The sequence below is a fragment of the Pinus tabuliformis genome, chromosome 5_2 (genome assembly GCF_031772625.1).
Source record: "Pinus tabuliformis cultivar Carrire ecotype Pingquan chromosome 5_2, CPIR1, whole genome shotgun sequence".
In the NCBI taxonomy this organism is placed as follows: domain Eukaryota; kingdom Viridiplantae; phylum Streptophyta; class Pinopsida; order Pinales; family Pinaceae; genus Pinus; species Pinus tabuliformis.
The window spans coordinates 12,509,801-12,522,884 of NC_142306.1; the positions used below are offsets into that span (position 1 = coordinate 12,509,801).

The following is a 13,084-nucleotide window of genomic DNA, read 5'->3' on the forward strand; positions in this document are numbered from 1 at the left end:
TAAGATCAATACAGACAGTTTTACCTTCCAAGGTAATAGAAAACTTAGGAAGGATCCCTAAAGGTTCACTAATGGTTCTGTTAAAAGCTTTCAGATTCTGCGTAATAGGCGCAAGCTGAGGGGAACCCAAAGCTTTCCAAACAGTTGAGGATAAAATATTAACAGAAGCACCTTCATCTACCTGAGTACGATGTATGTCCCTACCACCAGCCTTGACAATGATTTGGAAAGGGATGGAGGAAGGAAGACGAGGTTCTGTCAGTCTATTCCAATCAAAGGAAAAGACCTCAGTGCTTGGAGGGGGTTCTGTAGAAACAGGTGAAATGCCCCCCGGCATAGAAGAATCTGATGTAACAAGAAGAACATCAGCGGTATGAAATTTACTCTCGAAAAGGAGAGTGTGATCGACCGAATGTGAAATTGAATCGACCACTTGATCAACTAATGGATCATCAACCTGAGTGACATGAGTTTCACTCTCCAATGGGAGAGTGTGACTGACTGTATTTGAATTTGAATCAATCACTCCGTCAGTTGACGGTAGGTTGGGAGAAAGTTTACGGTAACCAGTTGGAAATTCTTGCTATGGAACAATAAGGTTTTCCAATAATGTTGAGGCTTCATCCATGTGAGGGCAAATGTGAGTTTGATGACTCCCTTTGCATAACTTACAAGGAAACCTAACTTTACCTTTTTTCCTAGGAACCTGACTATCACTGGTTGATGGATCAACGGAAAGTTGATGGGATTTTTCTGACCATACTTCCAAGACCTTTGGAATACCAGGACAATTGACAAGGAAGTGGTCACCCTTACAAAGCCTGCAAGGGTATTTGGGTTTACGATGCATGTCGGAATTTTCCTCAACACAACTAACACTTACAGCCATGGTTGGTTGGTTGACTTCTTTCTTATCTTGCTTCTTCTTCTTCTTCTTCTTCTTCCCTTTCTTCTTCTTCTTAGCCTCCTGGTTACTAGCATCAAGGCTTTTACCAGGCGAAGAGGAAGAAATGGAGGAAGAAAAATTAGGCGAAGAAGGTAAAGGGTCAACAGAAGGTTGGTGATGTTGAGATGGTGAACTCTGTTGAGGTGAAGCATCCGGTTGAGATGGAACAATTGGAGTATTTTGGGCCAACGAAGTTGAAAATAACCATATCGGTAAACCTATTGTAAATCCAGGTAATGACAAAGTAGCCATATAAGGAGGACCAACATTTCCAAAGTAAGGAAAAGTACTAGGATTCTCATTAGGAGGGGTTCCTAGGTTGATAAATTCCGGAACATTTGCCATTATATTCAACTTCAGTGAATTTTATTAACAATTTAAAACTAAAATTAACAATTCCCAATTCACACTTAACAACTAAAATTCACAATTCACACCTATGGTCTCTAAAAGTAAAAACAAACAAATTAACACGCGCTATCAAATCTAGGAGTCAAACCACACACAAACAGTAAGCTCTCCGGACCGAAAACACTAGTTGGTGATGAAGCCCAACCTCGCAGAATTCAGTACAGAAATGGCGGGTGGAACAGTTACCCCGGCAACCTGCTTAATGAATAGACCGGCACAAGTTCCTCCACTTTAACCGTCTCGAAGTGAAGCGAACCCCCCGGAAAATCCAAGTGAGTATAACCGACGTCTGCTCCAGGTACAGTGGGATCTTCCCTCCACCGTCACCTTGGGTAGAATCCTAAAGATTATGGTCACTAAGGTTACCAACGGCCACAAGTACCCCTGGGGGAACAGTCTAAACTCTGACAGCACGCAAGGGCAGAGTAGCAAGCTCAATCCCCTTACCGGCTCCTTGACAGTAATCCAAGGTTTACCGATAAGCGACCCCTGGCTCCTCGACAATGGTTAATCCGAGGTTTACCGTTTGTAATACGTACTGTCTGGCATCGTTCCCAACGAGGGGGGAATGATCCCCTCACTGGTTCGGACACGAGCTTGTGCTTCTCCTTTAAGAGGAGCTTTCCTAGAGTGCAATTGAAACAATTGGATTTATTCTACTCAAGATAAACTATCTGTTTGGTTTTGTAGTCTTGGAGAGTTAAGTACTCACCTACTCCAAGACCCTAGCCTAAGCTATGTTGGTGTTTCAGAGCCCTAGAAATGTAAAATTTACTAGATGAATTTTAATTAAGCGCTGTGTTATTAAGGCTGTTATTACTCAAATGGGTAAATGGAGATGAAACCAATGGTGTTATGACCCGACTCAAATGAATGCAATCGAATATGATAATGCAATCCTTTCAATTCGATGAATCCTAACTAGAGTAAGGAGAGAGTTTCCATTCACTTCCAACAAAGCAAAAAATTGATCATTAAGAGAAAATTTAACAAATTCTCTAATGCACTAATTTCATCAAGAAAAACTAATGCAAATCAATTCCAAACCATTTTTTTTATTTTTATTTTTGTGTAAATTCAAATCAAAGAAAACTGATCTAAATCTACGATTGATTTTTCAGAATGTAAACTATGCAATTGTAATCTAAGCACAATTCACTTGAAAAGTATGCAAAGGTAATCTATGCACATTTTTCATTCATATTCCGAAAATGAGAATTCTAATTATGCAAATGTGATCTATGCAAGAGAATTCTCAAACACAAGACGATTCTAATGTGATCTAAGAACCAATCAAGTGCAAGTCGAGAAAATTGGGTGAGAGTTCCAAAGATCAAAACATAAAAACACTCAAAGGCGATTAACACTCATACACAAAAGCAAAAAGATGCAAAATTGTGAAAAGACTGAGAGAAACCTCCAAGTAATGACCAAAGGAAATCAAATTAAGAATTTCTCAAAAAAGAGACTCAAAACACCCAATTGATGAAAGCTAAAAGCAGGAATGCTAATGAAACAAGTTCAGGTGAAAATTTTTGACAGGGTACTAAAGGATCTGGGCAGAAAACACTAAGAAAAAACAAAATCTAAAAGCAATTAAAGCAAAAATGGAGTTTTCCTAAATTTTTACAGGAAGACGCAGGCAACCCGTTAGAACAGGCGCGGGCCCGCTCTGTGCAAACGGCAACAGCGCGTCCAAAGACGCACTGTGCAGTACTCAGAGGGTGCGTCCTTATGGAAAAGTTAAGAAAAACCAAATCTAACTAAATCTAAAGCTAAGCCACCCAAATACTAATTCTCACAGTCAAAAACTAGAAAATAAAAATGATTTTCTCAGAGCAAAGTTCAGACAAAGGAAAAGACTTTCACATTAATGGATTCCCCAGCGGAGTCGCCAATTTGTCGTGGCGGAAAAAGTCGTTTGTGCGGACACAACTGACCTCCCTAGGAGTCTAAACTCTCTAGCGACAAACAAGACAAAATGGAGCGATCTTTCTCTAAATACACATTTTAAAACATGAAAACTACAAGTGTTTAGGCTTACCTTATTCCAAAACGCTGTTGTTGTAGTCCGTCCTTGCCGATCCGGATGAGCTCCTCCTTGACATCAATTCCTGCAACCACAAACAATCAAACAATTACCAAGCACTTGCATCTCATATAATAAAACATATATTCAACATGCAGACCAAGGAACACATGAAATAACTCATTAACACAAGCTATTGAGAAAAATGAACCAGTTTGTATTAATAACGAAACAAAGAAACTCTTACAACCTGGCCTTGGTGTTGTGCAAGTTCCTCCTAGGGTCCATCAAGGGTTTTCCTCTACTTTGACAAAGCTCACCCACTTCCAAGTAGAATCAAGCAAAGACAATCTCTCCTCACAAGGTTCTAAATGGGAGTCCTAATTCCTGCAGCATTTACCCAAAGAAAATGTATAGCTCCAACCTCTCCTCCCTCTGGCTCAATGTCTTTATTTATAGTGCTGTAAAGAGGTTATTCAGGTCCACCATCAATGGGATAATCCCCCTCTTTGGGTGGGATAGCTCCCTTATTGATGGGATAAGTTCCCCCTTAATAGAGATACATGAACCAACTGGAGGCGCATCCATTTCATCAAACCGACCTCTAGAAGGTTCTAGAAGTAACCACAAGTAACTTTTTTAAGATGAAACTCGCGCATTTTGCCTTTTACAGAAGGACGCACCTGTCCCTTAACATACAGAGCGTCCATGGACGCAACTTTTGTGAACATGGTGAGCGTCCCCGCAGGTAAGGCTAGAGAGAACCTGCGACCCCAGAGATAAACATATTTTTTACAAGACTTTCTCTCTTCTTTGAGTTTGAGATGGATAGCAGAGGCATAAGACTTGCCTAAGAGGGTAGCATGACTGTTGATTTGAGCCATACTGACTGTAAGTAGTCATGGTGACATTTTTTAGTGTAACAAATGGCCAGCTAGAGTTTGAATTGTCTTGTGGAGGATATTTATTGCTTGGAGAGGCTATATTATGGATTGATGAAGTGATTATTTCTTGAATTGTGTAAGTTTAATGCCATTGTTTTCCATTTTTCATGTAATATCTAAATTTTTCCATATTAAATTAATGTTGGTGTTTCCATTTTGCATGTAATTTTGCTATTATTTTAAAATTTGCATGTCATGTGCCGATCTTGCCACATGACATAATGGTTTGGATACATGAGATACATATATGCTTGGTGCAACCTGAGGTCTACAAGACATTTCCTTCCACATAAACCTTGAACCTTGTATGTGCCCATGCTTTGAATGTTTATCAAATCTTCTAATAAATTATCATTTTTTCTTACAGAATGTTTTTGTTGCTTTCGTGATCTAGGCATCTTCTGCACTATTTCTTCTCTCTGGGAAAAGTTTTTCTAACAAGTGGAAAAGAAATATCTACATTATAGTACCTATCTATTGCTTGAACTTTTAAATAACATTTATCAAACTTCTTTATGGGTCATGCATTTTAGTTTATGCCAATGACTTTCTACATATACAATCGAATCCATCTATCACAAATGGATTTCATTCCACCTTCTTGCCTACTAACAAGAGCTTGTTACTCTTTCATGTTTGTTTCCTACTCGCAATTTGATCGCATCTACAAATGTACAAATGCAAATTGATTTTATTTTACAGGGCTCCAAGAAAATCATTTCTACTTCATGGATTCTTGTATTCAATATCATTATCACCATAATACGCAAATATCTATCGGGTCTACCCCTACCATTTATATAAGGTTCATATTTGGTAGGAAAGGTCTTTAATTCATTGAGGGAGTTTAATCTTTATAGCTTTTATTATAATTTGTTATTAATTTTTCCTCATGTTCAAAACTTTTGTGCCTTTCATAATTGTATAACTTGCATTTTAAATAAAACACTTGGAAACTTTTGTGCCTTTCATAGTTGTATAACTTGCATTTTAAATAAAACACTTGGACTTCAACTTTCCGTTAACAATTCCTTGTTCCTTTGTATGTTGCCTTCTTTCTCTTAACAAAATATTTTTGTTTCATAGCTTTGCATGATTTTTAGTATTTTACTCTCATCTAGGGTCCTTAGTCTCAAAAGTGAATCTTTATCTCAATCATAGTCTTCAATTTTTATCCAACATGGCTGCTAACATAATAGAATCTAGACCACTATTTCCTGTGAGACCATGATAAGAAAGGATATGAGGTAAGATTGATTTTATCCCACAAGATTTGCATGATTAAAGTGTTACCTTTGTATCACTCCACTCAAGGTGTCAAGTTCTACAATAGTTTCATAAAGCAATCCCTACAACACACATAATATATATGAGAAAATGTCATGGAAAATTTGGTATATACTCACTTCTAAAACTTTCTAAATGCACTAGTCTACTTAAGAATACTTTGTATATGAATGTAAAAAGGGAAACATGCATACCTTTTAGGTGAATTCATTATGTCAAGTAGCTAATATAAAAGTTCAAGGCCAATCCAAGACTGATTAGATGAGTTGGTGATAAATCTAACTCTGGAGTTGTTACATAGTATTTTGTCACACCTCGTGCATTTCCTTGTGACATGCCCCGAGGTTCCCAAAACATGGCTATCATGTCGTGTACTAATTTAGATATGAAGCTTAGATCCTTGGTGGGCTCCAGTATTGTAGCAATAATGCTACAACTCCTAGAACTCCCTTCTTTAAGTTTATCACCTTGTAGTTCGTAACAAACTTGGAAGCAACGGTGCTGTATGCACAAGTACTAGCTCTTGCCGCAGCTGTCACTTGGTCAGCTGGCACAAGTCCACTACGAGCTTAAGCCAACTTCTATGAGCTCTTAGAAGAAGCTTTTTAATTGATGGATGAAAGGTAACTCGAAGGAAGCTAATCTAATTGCAAAAAGAAACTGAAAGCCAAAAAGAAACGCAAACCCTAGCAAACCCTAATTCTACCAGCTAGTCCTACTGACGCAAAGGAGAGCATGCAAACTACTGAAAGAGATGCCATTACTTCCATGAAGGTAAAATGCAAATTTCTAAGCTATCACTATCTGAAGAAAACATCTTTTTGTATTTTTGATTAAGTTGTTGGAATTATCATGCATGTGCTTCTAACTATTTTTTTACTGTGCAGAGGTGGATCAAGGAGGAGAAATTCTTGGGAAAGGTTGGGAAGGTTCGGAGAGGGTCTAAGGGGTCCCTAACACCCTTCCAGAGAGTCTCACAAAGTTTGGTTGCCAAGAAACCGTGTTTATGAGCTTCTACAAGAAGTCTGCATGGGTTTCTATAGGAAGTTCTGTAATTCTTCTACAGGATGTTTCGTGATTGGGTTTTTGACTTATAGGTGAGTGGGAGAGAATGCACGAATGGGTAGGGAGGTAGGGTAGGGGCCTCGAATGACCCAATGACTGAGGGATGAGGTGATGAGAGGGTGTGGAAGTCTAGCTTGCATCAAAGAAGGTTTAGGCAATGGAAAGGCAAGAAGGTAGGGTTACGTGGCAAAAGAGCAGATGGGAGATGAGGAAACAGACTTGGTGATGGAGGAGCTGATTTGGACGAGGCTCAGATGAATGAGGAGGTGATGAAGGTGCCCCGCATAGTGTTTACCTGATCAAACCAACTACGTCTTGCATACAATCAAAATATTAGATGATCTATCTAACAGTTTAACGAGATCAGTGAACAGCAACCTTATTCATGACAAGAATCACGTACAGCATGTGAACAAAACATTTTCAAAGAGATATAAACGCATGACTAACTCCTACCAATCCATCCTAAACATAAAAAGCTACTTCAACCATCAAAAGCAACCTAAGTAACAAAGCACGAATTAAATCTAAAGAGGAGACTTTATTTTAAGAATGCAGCGAACACACATAAAGATAAACAAGGGAGGTACTCGGTGCTTGAGATGGGCCCAACCCCAAGAGCTACAGCCTCCCAAGAGAGATTTAGAGCTGGTGCAAAGCTGGATTCATCTTTATTAATCAAGAATGAAGAGTTACATCAAAACTGTCCACAAGGAGAGCTTGAGAATGAGCTGAAAGCAAAGCTAATCTATTGCCTACAAATCGAATTACAAAATGACTACAACAAGGCTATGAAATGACTAACTACTAGCTACTATCTACTGGCTAACTAGCTAACATCCACTGGCTAACCCCAAAATGAGGCCCTAAGCCCTCTTATTTATACAAATTGAGGACCCAACAGTCCTCCTAAATTTTAGGGACTCATCTGCCCAAAACTTGGAGTTAACAGCAGTCCTACTTGACTTGCTTGGCTGCCCTTGTGTTGATTGATTCGGTGGCCCTTGAACTCCGAGCTGACGGTGGAGAATTCGAGGTAAGGGCCCATAAATGAAGGGGACACCTTCCTACAAATCCTCTCCCTTGTCTTCCTACGAATTTGGCTGCCAAGTGCTCATTAAGACCTTCAATTTTGTTTCCAAATTGACCAAAAAGGCTACACAAAGCACCCATTAGACTTGTTGGCATAATGACTAACCAAATTCACTCTATTAACATAAATATAATAAAAAACATGCAATAAACTAATGAGAATGGCGGATTAAGTCAAATTAGGAGGTTGAATGAGCCCAAATAATTGTCCATTTTTGGGGCTCATCAATCCTCCCTAAAACCCTTATTGGAAAATGCTTTGAGCTTCCCTTGAAGGAAATGGATATAAAACCCTAATTTTAGAATCATCTCTTGTATGATACTAAAAATCGTGATGGTTGCTAGTTGCACTATACTAGCCCCGTGATGCCATCGCTCTATTTACTTGAGTACTCGTGATGATCCCTAAAAGAAAATTTTCCCAAATAGGATGAGAAGCTTCATGATCTAGAAGATCTGAGAACGGCGATGTGGAGGTTGTTCGATGTGGATGAGGTTGAGTTCTCTCAACTTGGCCTTTTGGTCTTATCCCTATGAGTTACCTCCTTGATATTAGGGCCTTCTCCTATATTTTCAGAGATCCTAACTCGCTTTCCCTGGCTATATATTAATATTTGTCCATTCTCAAATGGTTGGTCGTTGGCTATTTTCACCCATACGCTGAGATTGTGCCTACTTGCTACTCATTTGGCTTGGAGAAGGAGTGCTTGGAGACCTTAAGCTTTGACTTGGACATTCATTCAAGGAGAGCATATTGACATCAAGGCTTGGTTGTATTTTTCCTCCTTTATTCTATTAGTATACAATTGTTGGTTCATTTTCCATAAATGTGTATGTTTATATATTATTTATCTTAACGCTCCTTGATTTGTTAAGTAGGTTACTTTTGATTGTGTTATTTTTATTTGCATGCATTTTTTTGTGTTGATCTCTTGTTTAGGTGTTTAAATGTTGTGGGCAGTAGGACCGAGCACATGACACAAGTTGTTAAAGGTCTTCAACAAAGGAGGACGTGATAACATCAGAACGAGGTGGGTCATTGTCTTCGTCTCTTATTTCAATTGTAACTTAGAAAAGTGTCGAGTAGATTGTCACGTAGGTTGCTAGTCACACTCATTGCGCTAAAGGGATCATCTCTATCCGCAGAGAGGATTTCTGAGAAAAAAATTGTTGACTCCACTAGGGAAGCTATAACCCTTTCCATCCAATCCTTCTCCCTGATTTTTTGATGAGTTTGTCCAATTGTCGGTTTTATGGCTTGTTTGCTTCTCTATAACTATTTTCGCTTGTTGGTGATTGCTCAAGGACACTCAATTTTTATTTTCCCTCATTTTTCTCACCCATCGTGGGATTACCCTTGACAATCATGATGCCATTGTTGATGTTTTAATTACACTCATGATTATTACTCCTTCATCGATGTTTTTCCTATAACAGGTGCGATGATCCAAGAGGATAAGAGAAATTAGGGTTTTTCCTCTCATTCTCAATCCTTTTTCCCTCTGTCAGTGATTTTCCTGTGTGCATATGGTGTATTTGTCGTGATTGTCATGCTTGAATCACTGCAATTGTCTCTTCATTTGGTTTATGTGTGTCTGAAGCTTGTTTTCTAATTTGTAGGGTTTCTATGTCACTTTCCACTGTTGATTGGTCTACTTCTTAGACATTGATTACTCTTGTTCAAGAGTCTTCTGCATCAGGACATCTTTTACAAGTTACTTTTGGTTCTTCAATGTGAAGTTGTTTTCATTAGCGTCAAATCATGTTGATGCTTTGAAGATCACTTTAGTTCCATTGTGAAGCATAGATCACAAATTGTTTTCTTTTGTTGAACTGAAAGAACGTTCTTGTTTTCATTCTTATGTTTTGGAAAGTGAAAGTGTGTCTCATTTCAGTATTTTCGAGACATTTTTTGCATTCAAAATCATAAAGTGAAATAGATTTTCATGTTGAGTGAGTTGTTTGCATTTCCCTTTACTTTTTTAATTCATTTTCTTTGATTGAATCAAAGTGAAAGGAAAATCATTATTGCATCTTAGTGAAAGGAAAGTGATTTTCATTTCTATAATATTGCATTTTGTTGTTGCATTTGTTAGTGGAATGAAATACATTTAATTTTTACATATTGCATTGGAAAGAATTGTATTGATGCATTTTGTTTGTTTGATGCATTGCCTGATTTTTTATCTTCCTTTGTTAGCTTAGCTTTCATCGAATGAAAAGATTTTAATTTCATCGTTTAGTTTCATTTTAGGAACAGGCGACATCGTTGAGCCATCGAAATTGAAACTTAATTCAAGATTAACTTAAAATTTACCTCAATTAACCTAAGGAGAATTTGTCACTTAACGCAAATATCTAGAGGTCTAGGCTAGAGACGTGTTCTGACGTCTTTAAACATATAAGTTGTCATTAAATGCCTGCAGTGTATCCCAGGGGTGAAATCCCATCCCAATATGGAATTATATAGAAGGTTCTCGAGTACTTTCATGTATATCATAGGCACTTTAGTATGAAAAGTATATAGGGACACTCTCATCGAATGGTTCTGCATTAGACAATTATAACATTGACTTGTGCTCCCTGTACCATCATGTATATATTGGGAGACCCCATTAGGTTGCTATCCTTTAGCCACAGGTCACTGAGTTAGCCACCTTGTAAACGTGATACACCAAACACAGCATTCAGGGAGATTGGCCATTGTACGTTAAGTCCTTGGCTTCAGCTTGGGTGTATATTGCAGTTCACAGATACTTGGTAAACCCTCTTTACTAGTTTTTACCCATTTTGATTTATTTCTTGTTTTGTGTCAATAAAATTAACTGCCAAATGATAACATGTCAAACCCGTGCAGTTGCTTCTTGGCCTAATATTGAGTAAATCCTTATAAATAGTCAATTTTAATCAACCCTCAACGAATAATCTCTCCTTCCTCTACTCTTGAGAGAAATTCATCATGGTTGAACCATTGAGTTCACCCCAAAGTTCCCCTTTGTTGTCTCATACTAAAGGGTCTTCACAAGGAGGTCATACGAAACTTCCTCGGTCACTTGAAGCTCAATGCTTTGAACTTGGCATTGTCCCAAGCATCCAACCACTTTTTTATCATCCACCACCTTTGAATTCCTTGTCACCTCAATAATCTGATCTAGAAACCCCTCAGAGTCCGCAAATGTTTGTCTTATATTCACTGAATCTACTATTTGATCCCACTATGATATCTCCTCAGCGTCCTTACAGTCGTTACGATTGACCTGGTGTTTGATGAGCACCTACTTTTGGACTGTTGGTCCCACTATCAGTCCATCATTCCATCATTCCATCTTACCTCGTAATTATCTCCCACTCATATCCTTCATAATTTAACCATTTTTGGCTTTATTCCCTTTTCCTTTTGATTTGACTTTTGCCACGTGTGGAGTGGTCCAACTCTTTTCTTCTCATTGATAGGTCAAAGTTGGCCAAGTTAACTCACCACCTTTACTTATAAAACCAACTATCACATATTCCTACAGTTTGATCATATCGTACTAATGAGAGAGCATGAGTAAGATGACATACCTATGGGTAAGGTGCCTCGTTGATGATGCATGCTAGAGAGTGGTGCATCTTTGTTGTGCTCTTCAATCTGCATATTTCTCTATGTATTTTCATCTTTTGATGCTTGTTCCTTTTGATGTGCAGGTGCTGGACCTTGTTGTTGGTGATCTTCTTGATGTTGTTGGGCTCTAGAGGAGCTTCTTCATCCTTGTAGTCATAGTTCTGAAGATGGATGCAATCTCTGTGGTTTCCTTTGTGGGATAGGCTAGTACAAGATTTCCTACAGGATACCTACAGGATGTCCTATAGCCTTCTGTCAATTAAACTTTCATATTTATTCCCAACTCTGAAGCATAATGGATGTTGAAATGAGTGGAGAAGGGTGGTAGGGAATGGTAGGTGAGAGATGTTGCCTCTGGGTATGGTTCCTCTTTCCCTCTTCTCTCTCTCTTTTATTTTTTTATCCTCCTTCTTTCCTTTTTGTAATCTATATTTTTTATTCTTTTTGAATTGATTTCTTTAATAGATTCAGTGGTGACATGGTGATAAAAGGAATGTGTAGTGAAGTAAAATTATAAGTGCATACATGAACGAATTCCTCTACCCCGATGGTGGGTCTAGCAACAATAGATACATCCTATGAAATATTTCCTTATGTTAGAATCAATCAAGAGGTCCTACCTCTTGGTCTCGTATCCTACTTGATGATGTCCTCGCTTTCTCATTCCAACAATCTCTTGCTTCCTTCTTCAAGCTCCTTAAACAAGTAAACAACAACAGCACACAAACATAATAATAGACAAATTGCAATTCAAACTACTTAATAATTCAAGAAGCATTAAGACACGAATATGTAATATTAAAAAACATGTAGGAAATCAATCGATAGTTGCATATATTAATATTCAAAGAGAGATTACAACCATTCGTCTTGACGTCTCAATCTTACTCTGACAAGACTATGTTCCCACACACTTCTGCTAGCACTTCATGATGGCTTCAAACAAAAATAGTTTAAAGACTCTTCCCTTTAGGCTTCACTCCAAACCAAACACACTTCTCCCTCACACAAATAGATGGATACAACTAGTAATAGCTTGCTTGTATAAAATAGTATATTCACACTGAGCCAAAACTCACTTTGAAACAGTGATTTTCACCCTAGTCTGTGCTTGGGAAGAAGGGACGTTTATATTGGAAAGATGGATTGGAGATGGATCCTCTTATCATCGGAGAAGGAATTATCCCTAGAGGTAGTTCCATCATTATAAGGGAAAGGAGCCCAAACTGTCGTCCTTGACCCCATCCAGTAAACCATTTACTAGACTTCCGTTACAGAGCTTCTAGAGATGGAAGCTTTGACTCTAATTTATAAAACTTTCCATAAGAGGACCAACGCAACTGGAACACAGCTCACTCGCACCAATCGGCGCAGGAAATAGTGCTAATATTTTCACATTGGTGTGGCGGAGACAAAAGTCATTACCGTCGGTCTTGTAAATTGGGGAAAGTAGAAGTTTCAGGGGAAATGATGCAAAAGGGAAATGATCTGCTCATGAAGAGGGACATAATAGGAGTTTCTCCATGAAGGAAAAGCATGTAGGGTTCATTGTAAAGGTACTCCAGGATCAAAGAATGGGGAGTACAGGGACAGTGACAAAATGTTTTGTAACAGATTCCCCCTAAAGAGTGAAGGTCGAGTGAAATGAGGGATGAAATACTTTATAAATCAGTGTGGGGAACCGATCTACCGTCAGAAAACTTGAA

General features: G+C 38.4%; 1 pseudogene; it reads right to left on the reverse strand.

Moving 5' to 3' along the window:
• The window catches only part of LOC149157228 (14-3-3-like protein D), a 106,301-nt pseudogene that overhangs the window by 19,198 nt on the left and 74,019 nt on the right, over positions 1 to 13,084 (reverse strand).